The 17,177-nt window shown below is 47.8% G+C and overlaps 1 protein-coding gene across 1 annotated transcript in view; it reads right to left on the bottom strand.

Moving 5' to 3' along the window:
* AGPAT3 (1-acylglycerol-3-phosphate O-acyltransferase 3) overlaps positions 1–17,177 on the bottom strand; it is a 129,333-nt gene that overhangs the window by 84,849 nt on the left and 27,307 nt on the right. The window contains exon 2 of the mRNA XM_011954127.1: positions 2,966–3,028. The gene's annotated coding sequence lies outside the window, so the exon portion shown is untranslated. The remainder of the gene's footprint in view (positions 1–2,965; positions 3,029–17,177) is intronic.

Here is a 17,177-nt window from a genome sequence, read left to right as displayed (position 1 = left end):
GAGGGGAGGGGAAGGGACCCTCACCAGCCCCTGAAGCCCCCCAGGCCTCCTTTGCCTCCTGCCAGGGCAACTGCCCCTCCCGCTCCCCCTGCTAGGTCTACCTGTCACTGCGCTGCACGCACGTGGGCCCTGCACATGTGCTGACCCACTGTGCTTACTTCCACCCAGCATGTGCCTGTCGGCTCGTCCAGGCGGAGCGGGGCTGTCTCCATGCACCTCATTCCGTGCTGCTCCCCTGGGCAAGCACATGGCAGTGTATTCACCCAGTCCACCACCGCAGGGCACACGGGTCTGATGAACATGGAGCCGGTGACGCCCTTGGGCCTGGCTGTGGGTTCACGCCCCAGAGCAGAGCAGCTGGGTCACAAGCCATGGGTTTGCTCCGCTTTGGAAGATATCACCAAAGTTTTCCAAAAAGAGGTCAAGTCACAGCCACCATGAGGAACAAGCGTCCCATCGCACCCCATCCCACCTCCTCACCAACTCTGGCCTTATCTGTCTCTTTGGTTTTAGCCAATCCACTGACTGTGGAGTGATACAACATTTCTGGTTTTAAATGTTCATTTCTCTGATAACCAATGAAGTTGCCTTTTCAGATGTTTGTTAGATATTTGGGCACCTTTCGAGAGGTACTGGTGCAAGTCATGGGCAAATGTTTTGCTACAGATTTCGATGTTAACACTCACCAGCTTGGGCGGTGGGCTGCAGTGCGGCACCGTCTGTTTAGTTCTGCACTCTCTCCTCCCTCCCAAAAGTGATACATGCCGCACCACCACTGACAGTCATCCAGTTTTGTGAATGTCAAGTTACTCGTCCTGGAAGCTTAGTTGTAAATCTGATTTGGGTTGTTCTGCAGCCATTACTAGCCCCAAAAGACACAATGTTTCCAACCTGTCCTTCTTCCCATTCTTTTCCCCAGACCTGGGTCGTTACAGAACCGTGATTACCTGTCCCCAGAAAGGGGACCAAGGAGATCAAACTGATTTCCACCTTCATCTTCTCGAAATGTCGTCTTTCTGGGAGAGGTCTGCTGACGCCTGGTGCACCTCGGCCAGTTTCTCCCCTAGAAGCAAAACCTTGTCCACAGCACAAGCCCACGTGCGCCACATCCTGCACCTGGCAGACTGGAAGCCCCCTGGCCCCCCAGCCCTTGCTGGTGGCCTTCCCACAGCCCTGTGGCCTCGGCGGAAGCCCCATGCCCTCCTCTCGGCCCTGAGTACGGTCCAACAATAGCCAAAGGACACGCAGAGGAGTGGGAATGCCGGGAACGCCCTGAGAGCTGAACTGGGCAGGGGGGGGGGGGGCAAGACGGTTCAAGTTTCTTTTGCACAGAATAGCAATTTGCAACAATTTAACAGTTTAAACCACAGGCAAAGTATTAAATCAACAATAAGCAAACCCAGCAAGTCAACTTCTGTGAATTCAGAATGTTAGAGAGGAGAGCTCCGAGTGCCGGTCAGCTGGGAGCTGCCACTGTCTGTGTCATTACAGTATCGTTAGTATCTTTATAGTATCTGCTATCAAGTAAGCAATCTTAATAAAACAATCCTAAAGAGACACTAGGCCGGGCACGGTGGCTCAAGCCTGTAATCCCAGCACTTGGGGAGGCCAAGGCGGGCGGATCACGAGGTCAAGCAATAGAGACCATCCCGGCTGACATGGTGAGATCCTGTCTCTACTAAAAACACAAAAATTAGCTGGGCGTGGTGGCGGGCACCTGTAGACCCAGCTACTCAGAGGACTGAGGCAGGAGACTCATTTGAACCCGGGAAGCGGAGGTGGCAGTGAGCCGAGATCGTTCCACTGCACTCCAGCCTGGGCGACAGAGCCAGACTGTTTCAAGATAAATAAATAATAAAAAATAAAAAGAGACACTAAATGCAGTCATTTTAATTTGAAAACTAAGGAGGCATTCAGCACCCGGCTCAGACGGTCAGCAGTGCTATTCGAGGTCAGCCATGACTGCATCTCTGAAAGCCCGAGCTTGGCGCTGGCCACGTCAATCCTGCTCATGTTTGTTTTCATCAAATGGCAGCTGTCAACACACCCTGGGTTGTGACTGGGACGCAGGAGGCTAAGTCACCTGCCTACCCAGAACTGGGCCTGTGAGTGACACCTGGAAGCCTCAGAACATCAGGGATGGGATTTGATCTCTGCCGACAGTATTTGGAGGAGAGACGCCTCCCAGGTCGAAAGCAGCCACGGCGGGAGAAGGACACAGGGTCCAGGCCCACCTGGAAGGGACCTGCAGCCTCATCAGCTGCAGCAGCAGGCCTGGGAATGGGGGCAGAACACACGGAGCAGCAGGCAGGGGCCCTATGAGGACAGGCTGCAGGAGCACAGGAAGAGCTGCCCATCCCCAGGCCCACCCAGTGACTCAACAGCCAGGCAATTCCCTGCTCTCAGCCAGACCCAGGGCTTCCTGAGGAGAGCGGCCCCCAGGAGCAGGGCACCAACTCCCAAGAGCAGGGCACCGACCCCCAGGAGCAGGGCACCCTCCAGCAATAGCCAGCTGGGTTCCCCACGGGGATCGTGCAGCTGTCCCCAGGCCACAGGCCTGCCCCATCCCACAGATGGCTCCCAGTCAGTCTCCAGGAGAGAGATGGACTTCCTGGGCTGCTAACAGAGCCGGGGCAGCCCTGTGAGGTGACCCCCATGTCCGCTGTGCCCTGGCAGGCACCTCAGCCCAGCAGCATTTGTAGCTCAGCCCCTTTGAGCTCAGCTCACCCCTCGCAGGAAGAGAACAAAGTTACCTGAACTTAAACATCTGGGTTTTGGGCAAATGAGAAGAGACCATAATAAATACTCTGTTGGTCACAAGCAAAGGTTAAAATATATACCCTTTAAGAAAAATTAATCAACAAGGTATCAAGGTCCAACACTGACCCCAACACTGGACACACACACACACACACACACACACACACACGGCGCCCTGTGTCAGGCGGCCTCACTGCCCACTTACCAAGGCACAAGGTCAGCAGAGCCAGTGGGAACAGCTGCCCTCAGGGCTTCCGGCTGGACAAGCCTGAAAGTGAAAGGCACACATGTCAACGTGCTTGCGTAGGACCGGAGAGACGCCGTGTGACCAAATACGTGTGGCCACTTCAAAACTCTAAAGGCTGCGTGCCAGGGAGACTGACAAGCATGCATTAACATCCTCTCCTGATCCAACACTCCGTAACTTAAACATCAGGGTCAAGGCCATTCAGGGCGTTGCTGTCGCACTGCTTCCCACTGCCTGGCCAGGAGGCCCAACAGATGGCTCATAAATGAACAGTCCCGGAGCCGCCAGAGGTCACGCCCCAGGAAGGACACGGGGAAGCCACCTGCAGGCTCTTGGAAAGGTGGGGCCACCTCGGGCCCCTCCGGATGCCACAGCTCCTGCGACAGCTACGCCAGCCTTACATGCACTCCCGCTGCTCCCCAAAGCCCTGCCGCAGCCCTGGGCTCCTCCAAAGTCCAGCCCAGCCACCCCCAGCAGACCATTAGCCTGCCTGCCCGCAACCAGGAAAAAGCCCATGTTTGCTCATTTGTGTTACATTGTGGTGAAATATACATAACATAAAATTCATCATATTTAGGTGTATGGTTCAGGGGCTTTATATCCATTCCCACTGCTGTGCAACCCTCACCCCTGTCCATTTCCAGAACTTTCTCATCTTCCCAAGCAGAAATACTGTCCCCATTAAACACCATCCCCCCCAGCCCCTGGCACCCACCATCCCACTTTCTGTCTCTCAGTTAACCACTCTAGGGACCTCATATAAGCAGAATCATACACATTTGTCCTTATGTGACCAGCTTATTTGACTTAACATAATGTCCTCAAGGCTCACCCACTTGGTGGCAGGTGTCAGAATGTCATTCACATTTAAGGCTGGATAATATTCCACTACAGACACTATGGACTGAATGTTTGTATCCCCCAGCCACAAATTCCTATGTTTTTTTGAGACAGGATCTTGCTCTATCACCCAGGCTGGAGTCACCGTGGCACAATCACGATTCACTGCAGCCTCAGTCTTCTGGGCTCAAGTGATTCTCCCACCTCAGCCTCCCAAGTAGCTGGGATTACAGGTGTGTGCCACTATGCCCAGATAATTTTTTTAAACATTTTTTGTAGAGATAGCATTTCACTATGTTGCCTAGGCTGATCTTGAACTCTTGAACTCAAGTGATCCGCTCGCCTCGCCCTCCCAAAGTGCTGGAATTACAGGTATGAGTCACCATGCCTGGTCCAAATTCATACATTGAAATCCTCCCTGCTAATGTGATGAAAATTTGGAGACAGGGCCATTGGCAGGGGATTAGGCCAAGAGGGAGGAGCCTCAAAAATGGGATGGGTGCCATTATGCCAAAAGACACAAGCCAGCTGCTTCCTGTCTCTCTGCCATATGAGGGCACAACCAGGAAGAGGCCCTCACCAGGCACCAAACCTACAGGCACCTCGACCTCGGACTTCCAGCCCCCAGAACTGTGAGAAATAAATGTCGGTTACTTAAGCCAGCCAGTCGGTGTTAATTTTTTTTACAGCAGCCCAAACTGACAAAGACAGTGTATACATCACATATTTTCTTGTATTAATCTCACAGTTCTAGCTTTCACGTTTAGGTCTATGATCCATTTTGAGTTAATTTTTAAATATAGCATAAAGTAGGGTAAAGGGCCATTGTTTCTATAGACAGGTGTCCAATATTGTCTTCCGGTGTTTGAAAGGCATATCCTCCACTGTCTTCAAATCGCAGAGTTTCTGATCAGAAGCCGGCTCACTTTCGTCTTTGTTCCTCTGTATGTGATAGCGTTTGCCTCTGTCTCCTTTTAGGATTCTCGGCAATTGGATAATGGTGTGTGTGTACTGGGGTGAACATCTTCATGTTTCTTCTGTTTGAGATTTGTTGAGCTTCTTCGGAATGAGTTTTCATCAGATTCAGCCATTATCGTCCTCAGGTATTTTCTACCACGTGCGCCTCTTTTCTGGAAATCAGTTGCGTACGTTACTCTGCTCGATATGGTCCCACGGATGCTCTGTTCATTTTTTTGTCTTTCTTTGTGTTTCATTTTACAAAGTGTTGCGTCTTCAAGTACACTGATCTTTTCTTCTGCAATGTCTAATCTACCATGAATCCCATTCAGCATATTTTTCATTTTTAGAAGATTTATTTGGGTCTTTTTTCTTTGGGTCTTTTTTCTTTTTGAGACAGTCCCACGCTGTCACCCAGGCTGGAGTGCAATGGTATGATCATGGCTCACTGCAGCCTCAACCTTGCTGGGCTCAAGCCATCCCCCTACCTCAGCTTCCTAAGAGCTGAGACCACAGGTGTGCACCACCACGCCCAGTTAATGTTTGTACTTTTCTGTACAGATGGGGTTGTCTAGGGTGGTCTTGATCTCCTGAGCTCAAACAATCCTCACACCTCAGCCTCCCAAAGTGCTGGGATTACAGGCATGAGCCATGACGTCTGGCCCTGGGTCTTTTTTTTTAATATCTTCCATTTTTTATTTTTATCATATATTCCCTGACATTGAACACGTGGAACATACTTATTAACGCCATCTTAACATCCTTGTCTGCTAGCTCTAACATCTGGATAGATATAGATCCCTTCCCTTCGCTTTTCTCTTCTTTTTTTTTAACAGAGTTTCACTCTGTTGCCTAGGCTAGAGGGCAGTGGCATAATCATAGCTCACTGCAGCCTCAAACTCCAGGCTCAAGGGATCCTCCTGCCTCTGCCTTTGAGTAGCTGGAACTACAGGTGCATACCACTATGCTCAGCTAATTATTTTTTCAAACAAACAAAAGAACACATACCTTTTTAGAGACAGGGTCTTGCTATGTGGCCCAGGCTGGTCTTGAACTCCTGGGCTCAAGTGATCCTCCTGCCTCAGCCTCCCAAAGTGCTGGGATTGCAGGTGGGAGCTACAGCGTCTAGCCTGGATGTTTCCAACCATTGATTTTCCTCTTCTGGGTTTTCTGTATGGCAGTCACTTTTGCTTGGCTGCTGGGCACTGTGAGCTTGGTGCCTACGAACTTGGTGCCGGACGCTGGGTTTGCTACTGTCCTGCATCTCTGGGCTTTGTTCCAGGAGCAGTCAACCTAGAACCAGTTTGATCCTTTCGGATCTCGCTCGTAGGCTCCGTTTGGTGAGTCCTGAGCAGACCTTTGTAGGACAAACTTGGGTGGTGAGTCTCTCCCTCTGACCACTGAGCGCACAGACCCCATCCTGTGCACTCGGGGACTGTGACACCCCTGCTCTCCCATGCCCCTTTCCCTCACCCAGGCAGCATCCACACACCACCTGTGGTCAGCTCTCAAAGACTGGAAGCCCCTCCTCAGCTCTCCAAAGCTCTTTCTTTATGGAACTCCCTCTTCTCCCATATTTTTCTTTGCACATTCCAGCCTTCCTGGAGCCCCTTAACTCCACACTCTGTCTCCACCAGGTCCTGGTTCCCCTCCCTGCCCTGCAGCTGGAGACTCCGCAGGTGACAAGCTGGGCTACCGAGGCCTCACTCCCCTTATTCCCCTCTCTGGTCACTGTCCACACAGCCTGCCACCAGTGTCTGAGGCCTCTGGCTTCATTCACTTTTGTTTGATCTTCTGGTTGATTAAGGTAGGCCGTGAAATTTGCCCTGGATCTTCCACCATGGCTAGAAGTGCAAGCTGGAATCTTGCGTTTTTAAATCCAAGTTTTCGCTCATCCAGAATGTGCTTCTCCAATGGACCTAGCAGGTGCTCCCTCTCCAAGACACTGACCTAGGTCTAAAGTGGAACCTCAGCTGCAGAGGGCCTGACTTGCAGAGCCAGCTTGACAGCCAATTCTTGAAGAGAACAATAGCATTTGCCTTTTTCTTTCTACCTCCAGATCATTTACTCTCAATGAAGGCATCTCATTCAAAGTACATTTTCTATGTCAGAATGCAATAGCAGCACTATCCGCCTGCTCACATTAAACTGGAAGGCAAGCCTGCAGTTAATCAGCAGAAAGAAGGCAGTGCGCCAAAGGCAGACCATGTGCTGACAGCACCTAAGACACTCCTCCTCTGTTTATGGCATCTTCCCAGTTTCTTCTTGACCTAGGCAGGTCAAGAGCATCACCAGCACCGGGTTGCCAATCTCCACCACTCCCAGCCACGGGTTCTCCCAGGCTCCTCTCAACAACCAAGAGAACCGGGGCCAAGGCAGCCACTGTGCACACAAGGAAGCCTTCCCGGGGGACCAGTAATTCTCAGTGGCAGGGAGCAGATGGGGAGGGGTGCTCTGCACAGGGCAGGAAGGCAAGAGCCAGAACCACAGCATTGCTGCTGCTCACTGCGGCCAGCCCAAGCAGCAGGGCTCCCTCCTCCCCGTCTGCCAGCCCTTCTCAACGCACTCGGTAAGGGCAAGGGGGTCCCGGGGACTCGGTCACGAGTCACTCAGGCTTCTAAGAGACCTTTAGAGGCTCTGGATGCACATCCCCAGCCAGATCCGTGATTTATAAACAACTTCCTCCTTCCTGTGGTCATCCTTTCACTTTCTTGATGGTGTCCTTTGAAGCACAAAAGTTTTTAATTTTGATCTTAGAAGCAACCTGATAAAAAAGGGAGATTACCTTCAAAGGAGAGACATCCTGACAAGGATTTCTTCACACAAAAAGATGCTGAGGCCAAGCACAGGCTGATATCAAAGTTCTGAAAGAACACCACTGCCAACTGAGAGTTCTGCAGCCAGCAAGCACGTCCCCCAAGGAGCAGGGAAAACCAGCACTTCCGGACAAACGCAAAAGGGGTGGGTTCACCACCAGCACACTCTGACTAGAGGAATTTCTCACGTACGTGCACTTCAAGGAGAAAAAGTGATCCCAGATGGGAAGTCTGAGATGCCAAACATAAAGGCAAAGAAAGCGGCAAGTGTGTGCAAATCTAACACAAAATGTAATCAGGCCGGGCACAGTGGCTCACGCCTGTAATCCCAGCACTTGGGACGCCAAGGCACAAGGATCACTTGAGTTCAGGAGTTCGAGACCAGCATGGACAACATGGCAAAACCCTGTTATCTACAGAAAAAGAAAAAAAAAGTAATAATCCAGCAATGTTTTGTGATATTCAAAAGTAAAAAAGAATTTGAATACACAGGCCGGGTGTGGTGGCTCATGCCTGTAACCCCAGAACTTTGGGATGCCAAGGTGGGCTGATCACCTGAGGTCAGGAGTTTAAGACCAGCCTGGCCAACATAGAGAAACCCCATCTCTACTAAAAATACAAAAATTAGCTGGGCATAATGGTGGGTACCTGTAATCCCAGCTACTCGGGAGACTGAGGCAGGAGAACTGCTTGAACCCAGGAGGCAGAGGCTGCAGTGAGCCAAGATTGCGTCACTGCACTCCAGCCTGGGTGACAGAGCAAGACTCCGTCTTGGGGAAAAAAAAAAAAAGAATTTAAATATACAGCCTCGCAGGTCCTTGGATATTCCCAAGTGTAAAAGGTACAGGTTAATTGCAGATTTGTTTAATAAGAATGTTGTGCTTGTGGGGAAACCAATAAAAGAACAGAGTCCGCCGGGCACAGTGGCTCAAGCCTGTAATCCCAGCACTTTGGGAGGCCGAGACGGGCGGATCACGAGGTCAGGAGATCGAGACCATCCTGGCTAACACGGTGAAACCCCATCTCTACTAAAAACACAAAAAATTAGCCAGGCGTGGTGGCAGGCACCTGTAGTCCCAGTTACTCGGGAGGCTGAGGCAGGAGAATGGCGTGAACCCGGGAGGCCGAGCTTGTAGTGAGCCAAGATCGATCGTACCACTGTACTGCAGCCTGGGCAACACAACAAGACTCCATCTCAAAAAAAAAAAAAAAAGAACAGAGTCTGTAACATCCAAACTGGTGGAGGGCAGAAAATGAAAGAATCAATAGTTGACTCAAAAAAGAGCAAGAAAGGAGAAGGAAAGGAAAAAAATCAGCACAGACCGAGAAATCAGCACAATATAAGATGGTATATTTAAACACAAATATCTGTAGCTACCTTTAAAGTAAACCAAATAAATGATCCAGTTAAATTTTTCTAGTTATCAGACTTAAAGGAAGGACTGTCAAACTTCAGTTAAAAAAATCCTCCAATCCATACACTGTCCACAAGAGATACATTTAAGACTTAAAGACACAGTAAAATTAAAAATAAAAAAATAAGAGACGTGCAAAGCAAACAGTAAACAACAGGCAGCTGGTGCTGCTATATTAATTCCAGACAAAGTATGAAAGGCAGAAAGCATTAAAAAGTTAAGATCGTTTCACGGTAATAGTCACTTCATTCATAAGGAAGATATAAAATTTTAAGTCTTTTAACACCTAATAACATAGTTCTCAAGTATATAAAGCAAAACTTGATACAACTGCAAGAAAAAATAGGCAAATCCACAATGCAAAAACAGCTGTAGACAAGACATAAACAAATGGGTATGACTGTGATCCAATAAAACTTCACAAAAGCAGGTAGCTAGCCAGGCTAAGCCTATGGGCTATAGTTTGCTGACCCTTGGTATAGAAGATTTAAACAACACGACGAATAAACTTGATTCAATGAATCCACACACAACGCTGCCCCTACCACTACAGAACTAGAATCTGTTCAAAGACACAGAACATTTTAAAATCTGACCATGTGCTGAGCCGTAAGGCAAGCCCTGACAAGTTTCAGAAGACAGAGATCAAGCAGAGCAGACTCCTTCACCCCCAAGACACTTAAACTAGGGAAAAAATGTAACAAAAAGTTATCTGCAAAAATCCTAGTATGTTCAGAAGTTAAAAACAGTTATCATGGCCAGGCGTGGTGGCTCACGCCTGTAATCCCAACACTTTGGGAAGCCAAGGTGGCGGATCACTCGAGCTCAGGAGTTCGAGACCAGCCTGGCCAGCATGGTGAAACCCCATCTCTACTAAAAATACAAAAAGTAGGCCGGGCGCAGTGGCTCATGTCTATAATCTCAGCACTTTGAGAGGCTAACGCGGGTGGATCACCTGAGGTCAGGAGTTCGAGATCAGCCTGGCCAATATAGTGAAACCCTGTCTCTACTAAAAACACAAAAAATCAGCCAGGCATGGTAGCAGATGCCTGTAATTCCAGCTACTTGGGAGGCTGAGGCAGAAGAACCACTCAAACCAGGGAGGTGGAGGTTGCAGTGAGCCGAGATTGTGCCATTGCACTCCAGCCTCGGCAACAAAGTGAGACTCTGTGTCAAAAAAAAAAAAAAAAAAAAAATTAGCCAGGCGTGGTGGCAGGCGCTTGTAATCCCAGCTACTTGGGAAGCTGAGGCAGAAGAATCACTTGAACCTGAGAGGTTTATGTTGCAGTGAGCCAAGATCGCACCACTGCACTCCAGCCTGGCTGACAGAGACTCTGACTTAAAAAACAATTTTTTTTAAAAAGTGATCAACTGTCAAAAAATTCAAAGCAGGAATTCAAAAATATGTTGAACAAAACAGTAAAAAAAAGAAATTCATGTCATAACATATAGGCTGCATGATGCAGCCTAAATAGTTCCTAAGGGGAACAGCAACCTTAAGTGTGGACTGCATTAGAACATTTTAAAATGCTGATAACGAGCCGGGTGCAGTAGCTCACACTTGTAATCCTAGCACTTTGGGAGGCCAAGGCGGGCAGATTGCCTGAGCCCAGGAGTTGGAGACCAGCCTGGGCAACATGGGGAAACTCTGTCTCTACTAAAAAAATACAAAAAATTAGCTGGGCGTGGTGACATGCACTTGTAGTCCCAGCTACATGAGAAGCTGAGGCAGGAGAATCGCTTGAACCCCGGAGGTGGAGGTTGCAGTGAGCCGAGACTGTGCCACTGCACTCCAGACTGGGGCACAGAGCAAGACTCTGTCTCAAAAAACAAACAAACAAACAAACAAATAAATAAAATGCTGAAAACAAATGACACAAGATGTATCTCAAAAAATTAGGAAAACAAATTTAGAAGAAGGAACAAAACAATCTAAAACTCAGAAATTAATAAGATAGAAAACATACAAAAAGCCACAAAGTTGGTTCCCTGAAAAGATCAATAAAGTCAAGAGTTTTATCAAGGGAGTTGATGATAAAAAGAGGAGGCGCGAATCAGGTCAGGAAAGGAAGGGGAACAGGGTCCAGTGCTTCAGGTCTTTTAAAATCAGAGGCTACTGATGCCTCTTTATAGCAATGAACTTAAAAATGTAAACTTAAATGGACAAATTCCTAAGAACGATAACGGACAAAAATATCCTCAAGAATAAATCAGAGGCGGAGAGGGAGAGAGGCTGATTAGTGGGTACAGATAAACACTGGATGAAAGAAGCAAGACCCAGAAATAAGACGCGGTGTTTACAGATCAGTACGGTGATTACAGTTTACAATAATCTACTGTATATTTCAAAATAGATAGCAGAGAAGAATTTGAATGCTTTAAGCTTAAAGACAAGACAAATACTTAAGGTGACAGATATGCCAATTTATACCAAATTAACCTTTACAAAGTATGTGAATATATTAAACTATCACACTTAACCCCTCGAAATGGGTGAGTCATACAGTGGGTGAACTATATCTCCACAAAGCTGTTACCAAAAAAAGAAAAAAGAAAACCCAAAGAATACCATCATCGTTACAAAACTGAAACAGAAGCCAAACATCTACCACCAAAAAAATGATCACACTGAGTTCAGAACGGTTTCACCAGTGAGATCCTACACTCTTGGTGTAGGGATTCCAATCGTCCATAAACTCTTTTAGAGAAGTAAAAAAAAAAAAAAAAAAAAAGAAAGAAAGAAAGACATACCTGGCCCTGCTCAGTGCATCTTGAAGCTACTATAATCTTTTTGCCAAAACCTGACAAAAACAGGATGCAAAGGATAATTACAGGGCAGTCTCATTCACAAGTATGAATGCCAGAAGCCAGAAGGAAGCTTGTTCACTGTGCCTGGCTTCAGTGCACTTCCAGACACTGAGTTTTTGCAGCGTGAAGGTTCGTGGCAGCCCTGAATTCAGCAAGTCTATCAGCCGCGTCTTTCTAACAGCCAGGGCTCACTTTCGGCGTCTGCGGCACATTTTGGTAACTTTTGCAATCGTTCAAACTTTTTCATGATTATTATACCTGTCACGGTGATCTGTGGTCAGTGATCTTTGATGTTCCTACCGTAATTTTTTTCAGTGCTGTGAACCGGGCCGCTATCAGAGGAGGAACTGAGTGGATAAAGGTCGTGCGTGCTCTGAACTGCTCCGCCGAGCGGCTATTCCCATCTCTCTCCCTCTGCCCCACCTTCCCTATTCCCTGTTACACAGCAGTGTTGAAATGACGCCACTTAATAACCCTCTGATGGCCTGTAATGTCCAAGTAAAAGGATGAGTCGCACGGTTCTCACTTTACATCAAAAGCTAGAAGTGACTAAGCCTGCTGAGGAAGGTGTGTTGAAAGCCGAGATAGGCCAAAAACTGGACCTCTTGTGCCGAACAGTTGGCCAAGTGATTAATGCGAAGAAAAAGTTCCTGAAGGAAATTAAAAGTGCTACTCAAGTAAACACACAAATGATAAGAAAATGAGGCCGGGCGTGGTGGCTCAAGCCTGTAATGCCAGCACTTTGGGAGGCTGAGACGGGTGGATCACGAGGTCAGGAGATCGAGATCATCCTGGCTAACACGGTGAAACCCCGTCTCTACTAAAAAATACCAAAAAAAAAAAAACTAGCCGGGCGAGGTGGCAGGCTCCGGTAGTCCCAGCTACTCGGGAGGCTGAAGCAGGAGAATGGTGTAAACCCAGGAGACAGAGCTTGAAGTGAGCTGAGATCTGGCCACTGCACTCCAGCCTGGGGGACAGAGCGAGACTCCGTCTCAAAAAAAAAAAAAAAAGAAAATGAAACAGCCTTATTGCTGATATGGAGAAAGTTTGAGTGGTCCAGATAGATCAAACCAGCCTCAATATTCCCTTAAACCAAAGCCTAGTGCCTAGCAAGGCCCTTACTCGCTTCAATTCTATGAAGGTTGAGAGAGAGGTGAGGAAGCTGCAGAGAAAAAGTTGGAAGCTAGCAGAGGCTGGCTCAGGAGATTTAAGAAAAGAAGCCATCTTCATCACTTAAAAGCATAAGGGAAGCAGCAGGTGCCCACGGAGAAGCTGCAGCAAGTCATCTGAAGTTGAAGCTAAGATCACTGATGAAGGTGGCTACACTCAAAAATAGATTTTCTTTTTCTTTTTCTTTTCCTCTGAGACAGGGTCTCACTCTGTTACCTAGGCTGGAGTGCGCTGGCACAATCTCAGCTCACTGCAACCTCTGCCTCCTAGGCTCAAGCAATCCTCCCAAGTCAGCCTCCGAAGAGGCTGAGATGACAGGCACCAGCCACCAGGCCTGGCTAGTTTTGGGTGGGGGTGTGGGGGTATTGTAGAGACAGGATTTTGTCGTGTTGCCCAGCTTGGTCTTGACTTGAACTTCTGGATTCAAGCAATACGCTCACCTCAAGCCCATCAAAGTGCTGGGATTACAGACATGAGCCACCGTGACCACTCAACAGATTATTGATGGAGACAAAACAGCCTGATATTGGAGAAAGACGCCATCTAGGACTTTCACAACTAGAGAGAAGTCAATGTCTGGCTTCAAAGCTTTAAGGGACAGGCTGCCTTTCTCATTAGGGCCTAACACAGCTGGTAACTTTAAGTGGAAACCAATGCTCATTTACTATTCTGAAAATCCTATAGCCCTTAAGAATGATGCTAAGCCTACTTTTGCCTATGCTCTAGAAATGGGACAACAAAGCCTGGATGACAGCATACCTGTTTGCAGCATGGTTTACTGAATATTTTAAGCTCACTGTTGAGACCTACTGCTCAGGAAAAAAAAGATTCCTTTCAAAAAATTACTGCTCATTGCCAATGCACCTGGTCACCCAAGAGCTCTGGGGGAGATACACAAGGAGATGAATGTTGCTTTCATGCCTGGTAACACAACATCCACCCTGCAGCCCATGGATGGAGGAATAAATTGTTGTTGTTGTTTTGAGACAGAGTTTCATTCTTGTTGCCCAGACTGGAGTGCAGTAGCATGATCTCAGCTCACTGCAACCTCTGCCTCCCAGATTCAAGCAATGCTCCTGCCTCAGCCTCCTGAGTAGCTGGGCTTACAGGCACACACCACCACACCTGGGTAATTTTTGTTTTTTTAGTAGAGACGGGATTTCATCACACTGACCGCGCTGGTCTCAAACTCCTGACCTCAGGTGACCCACCCGCCTCGGCCTCGCAAAGTGCTGGGATTACAGGCGTGAGCCACCACGCCCAGTCGTGGAGTAATTTATACTGCCAAGTCTTATTATTTAAGAAATACATTGCTGTATAGCAATACAGCTGCCATGGATAGTGATTCCTCTGATGGATCTGGGCAAAGTAACCTTCTGGAAAGGATTCACCATTCTAGATGCCATTAAGAAGATGCGGCCGGGCGCGGTGGCTCAAGCCTGTAATCCCAGCACTTTGGGAGGCCGAGACGGGTGGATCACGAGGTCAGGAGATCGAGACCATCCTGGCTAACACGGTGAAACCCCGTCTCTACTAAAAAAATACAAAAACACTAGCCAGGCGATGTGGCGGGCGCCTGTAGTCCCAGTTACTTGGGAGGCTGAGGCAGGAGAATGGCGTAAACCCGGAAGGCGGAGCTTGCAGTGAGCTGAGATCCGGCCACTGCACTCCAGCCCGGGCTACAGAGCAAGACTCCGTCTCAAAAAAAAAAAAAAAAAAAAAAAAAAAAGGAAGATGTATGATTCACGGGAGGGCATCAAAATATCAACATTAATAGGAGTTTAGAGGAAGCTGATTCCAAGGCACATGGATGACTTTGAGGAGTTCAAGACTTCAGTGGAAGAAGTCACTGCAGAAGTGGTGGAAACAGCGAGAGAACTAGAATTATTAGTGGAGTCTGAAGATGTGACCGAATCATTGCCACCTCCTGATCAAACTCAAACGGGTAAGGAGTTGCTTCTTATCGGTGAGCAAAGCAAATGGTTTCTTGAAGTAGAATCTACTCCCAGTGAAGATGCTGTGAACATTGTGGAAATAACAACAAAGATTCAGAATGTTACATAAACTTGGTGGATAAAACAGCTGCAGGGTTTGAGAGGAGTGACTCCAATTTGGAAAGAAGTGCTCCTGTGGGTAAAATGCTATCAAACAGCATCACGTCCTACAGAGAAAAGTTGTGAAAAAAAGAGTCCATCCATACGGCAAACTTAATTGCAGTCCGTATTGGTCTGTTCTCACACTGCTATTAACAAATACCTGGCTGGCCAGACATTATGGTTCACACCTGTAATCCCAGTACTTTGGGAGGCCGAGGCAGGCGGATCACCTGAGGTCAGGAGTTCAGGATTGGCCTGTCCAACATGGCGAAACCCCATCTCTACTGAAAATAAAAAAATTATCCAGGCATGGTGGTGGGCACCTGTAGTCCCAGCTACTCGGGAGGCTGAGGCAGGAGAGTCACTTGAACCTGGGAGGTAGAGGTTGCAGTGAGCTGAGATTTCCCATTGCACTCCAGCCTGGGCAACAGAGTGACACTCTGTCTCGAAAAAAAAAAGAAAAAAAAGAGAGAGAGAAAGAAAAAAAGAAATACCTGGCTGGGCACAATAAGGAAAAAAAAATACCTGGCTGGGCACAGTGGCTCACACCTGTAATCCCAGCACTTTGGGAGGCCAAGGCGGGCAGATGGCTCCAGCCTGGGAGTTCAAGTCCAGCCTGGGCAGGGTGGTGAAAGCCCATCTCTACAAAAAATGCAAAAATTAGCCAGGCATGGTGGCTCACACCTGTGGTCCCAGAGGTGGGAGGATCACTTGAGCCCATGAGGTCAAGGCTACAGTGAGCAGAGATCACGTCACTGCACTCCAGTCTGGATGACAGAACAAGACCCTGTCTTTAAGAAAAAAATGAGACTGGGTAATTTATAAAGAAAGGAGGTTGAACTGGCTCACAATTCTCCACGCTGTTTCGGAAGCATGGTGGCATCTGCTCGGTTTCCGGGAACACCTCAGGAAGTCTGCCATCATGATGGAAGGCAAAGTGGGAAGCAGACGCATCTCACACGGCCGGAGCAGGAGGAAGACACAGCGGGAGGGGCTACACACTTTTAAACAACCAGATCTCATGACAACTTTATCACAGGGACAGCACTAGGGGGATGGTGTTAAACTACGAGAACCCACCTCCAGGATCCAATCACCTCCCACCAGGCCCCACCGCCAACACTGGGGATTACAGTTCAGCTGTGATTCAGACAGGGACACAGATCCACAATGTCCTATTTTAGGAAATCGCAATGGCCACCCCATTTCAGCAACCACCCCGCTGAGTGCTCAGAAGCCATCCACATTGAAGCGGACCCGCCTGCCAGCAAAGACACGAAGACTCACTGAAGGCTCAGATGATCATTAGCATTTTTTAGCAATCAAGTATTTTTAATTAAGGCATGTGTTTTTTTAGACACAATGCTACTGCACACTTAACAGACTACAGTACAGCAGAAACGTAACTTCTGATGACATCGGGCACGTTCAGGGTGGCATAGTGTAGACAGCATAAACATAACTTCTATATGCACCGGGAAACCAAAAAATGTGTGTGCCTCACTTTATTGTGATATTTATTTTATTGCCAAAGTCCGGAACAGAACCCACAATATCACTGAGATGTGCCTGTATTAGTTAACTAATCTAGTAATTTATGAAAAACATCATGGCTAAGTTGGGTTTATTCCAGGAATGCAGGGACATTTTAACGTGCCATTTTAACAAATCAAAAGGGGAAAGCCACATGATCATTGTAATTGGCAACATCCAATCATGACTGTGATTAAAAACACAAATCAGAACCTCCTGGCAAATGCGAAATGTAGGGAAACGTTCTCAACATGATAAAGAATAAAAAAAACAAAAAAACAAAAAAACCCACAACAACCACTTCACTTAGCAGTGTAACAAGGAAGGCTTCCCTTTGGTCAGGACCCTCTGTCACCAAGATGCCTTCATCACCTCAGCCCCATGCCTGTTGGAGATGCCAGCCAGCACAGGATGGCAAGAAAAGTCAATAGAAATCTAAGGACTGAAAAGGAAAAAATCTGTCATTTTTCACAGATGACATGACTGTGCACTTCAAAATCTAAAAGTTAAAGAAATGTTTAAAAACCTGAAATAA

Source organism: Colobus angolensis, unplaced genomic scaffold (assembly GCF_000951035.1).
Source record: "Colobus angolensis palliatus isolate OR3802 unplaced genomic scaffold, Cang.pa_1.0 Scaffold38, whole genome shotgun sequence".
NCBI classification, from domain to species: Eukaryota; Metazoa; Chordata; class Mammalia; order Primates; family Cercopithecidae; genus Colobus; species Colobus angolensis.
The sequence above is the reverse complement of the archived record's forward strand: the minus strand, read 5'-3'. Positions and strand labels throughout refer to the sequence as shown.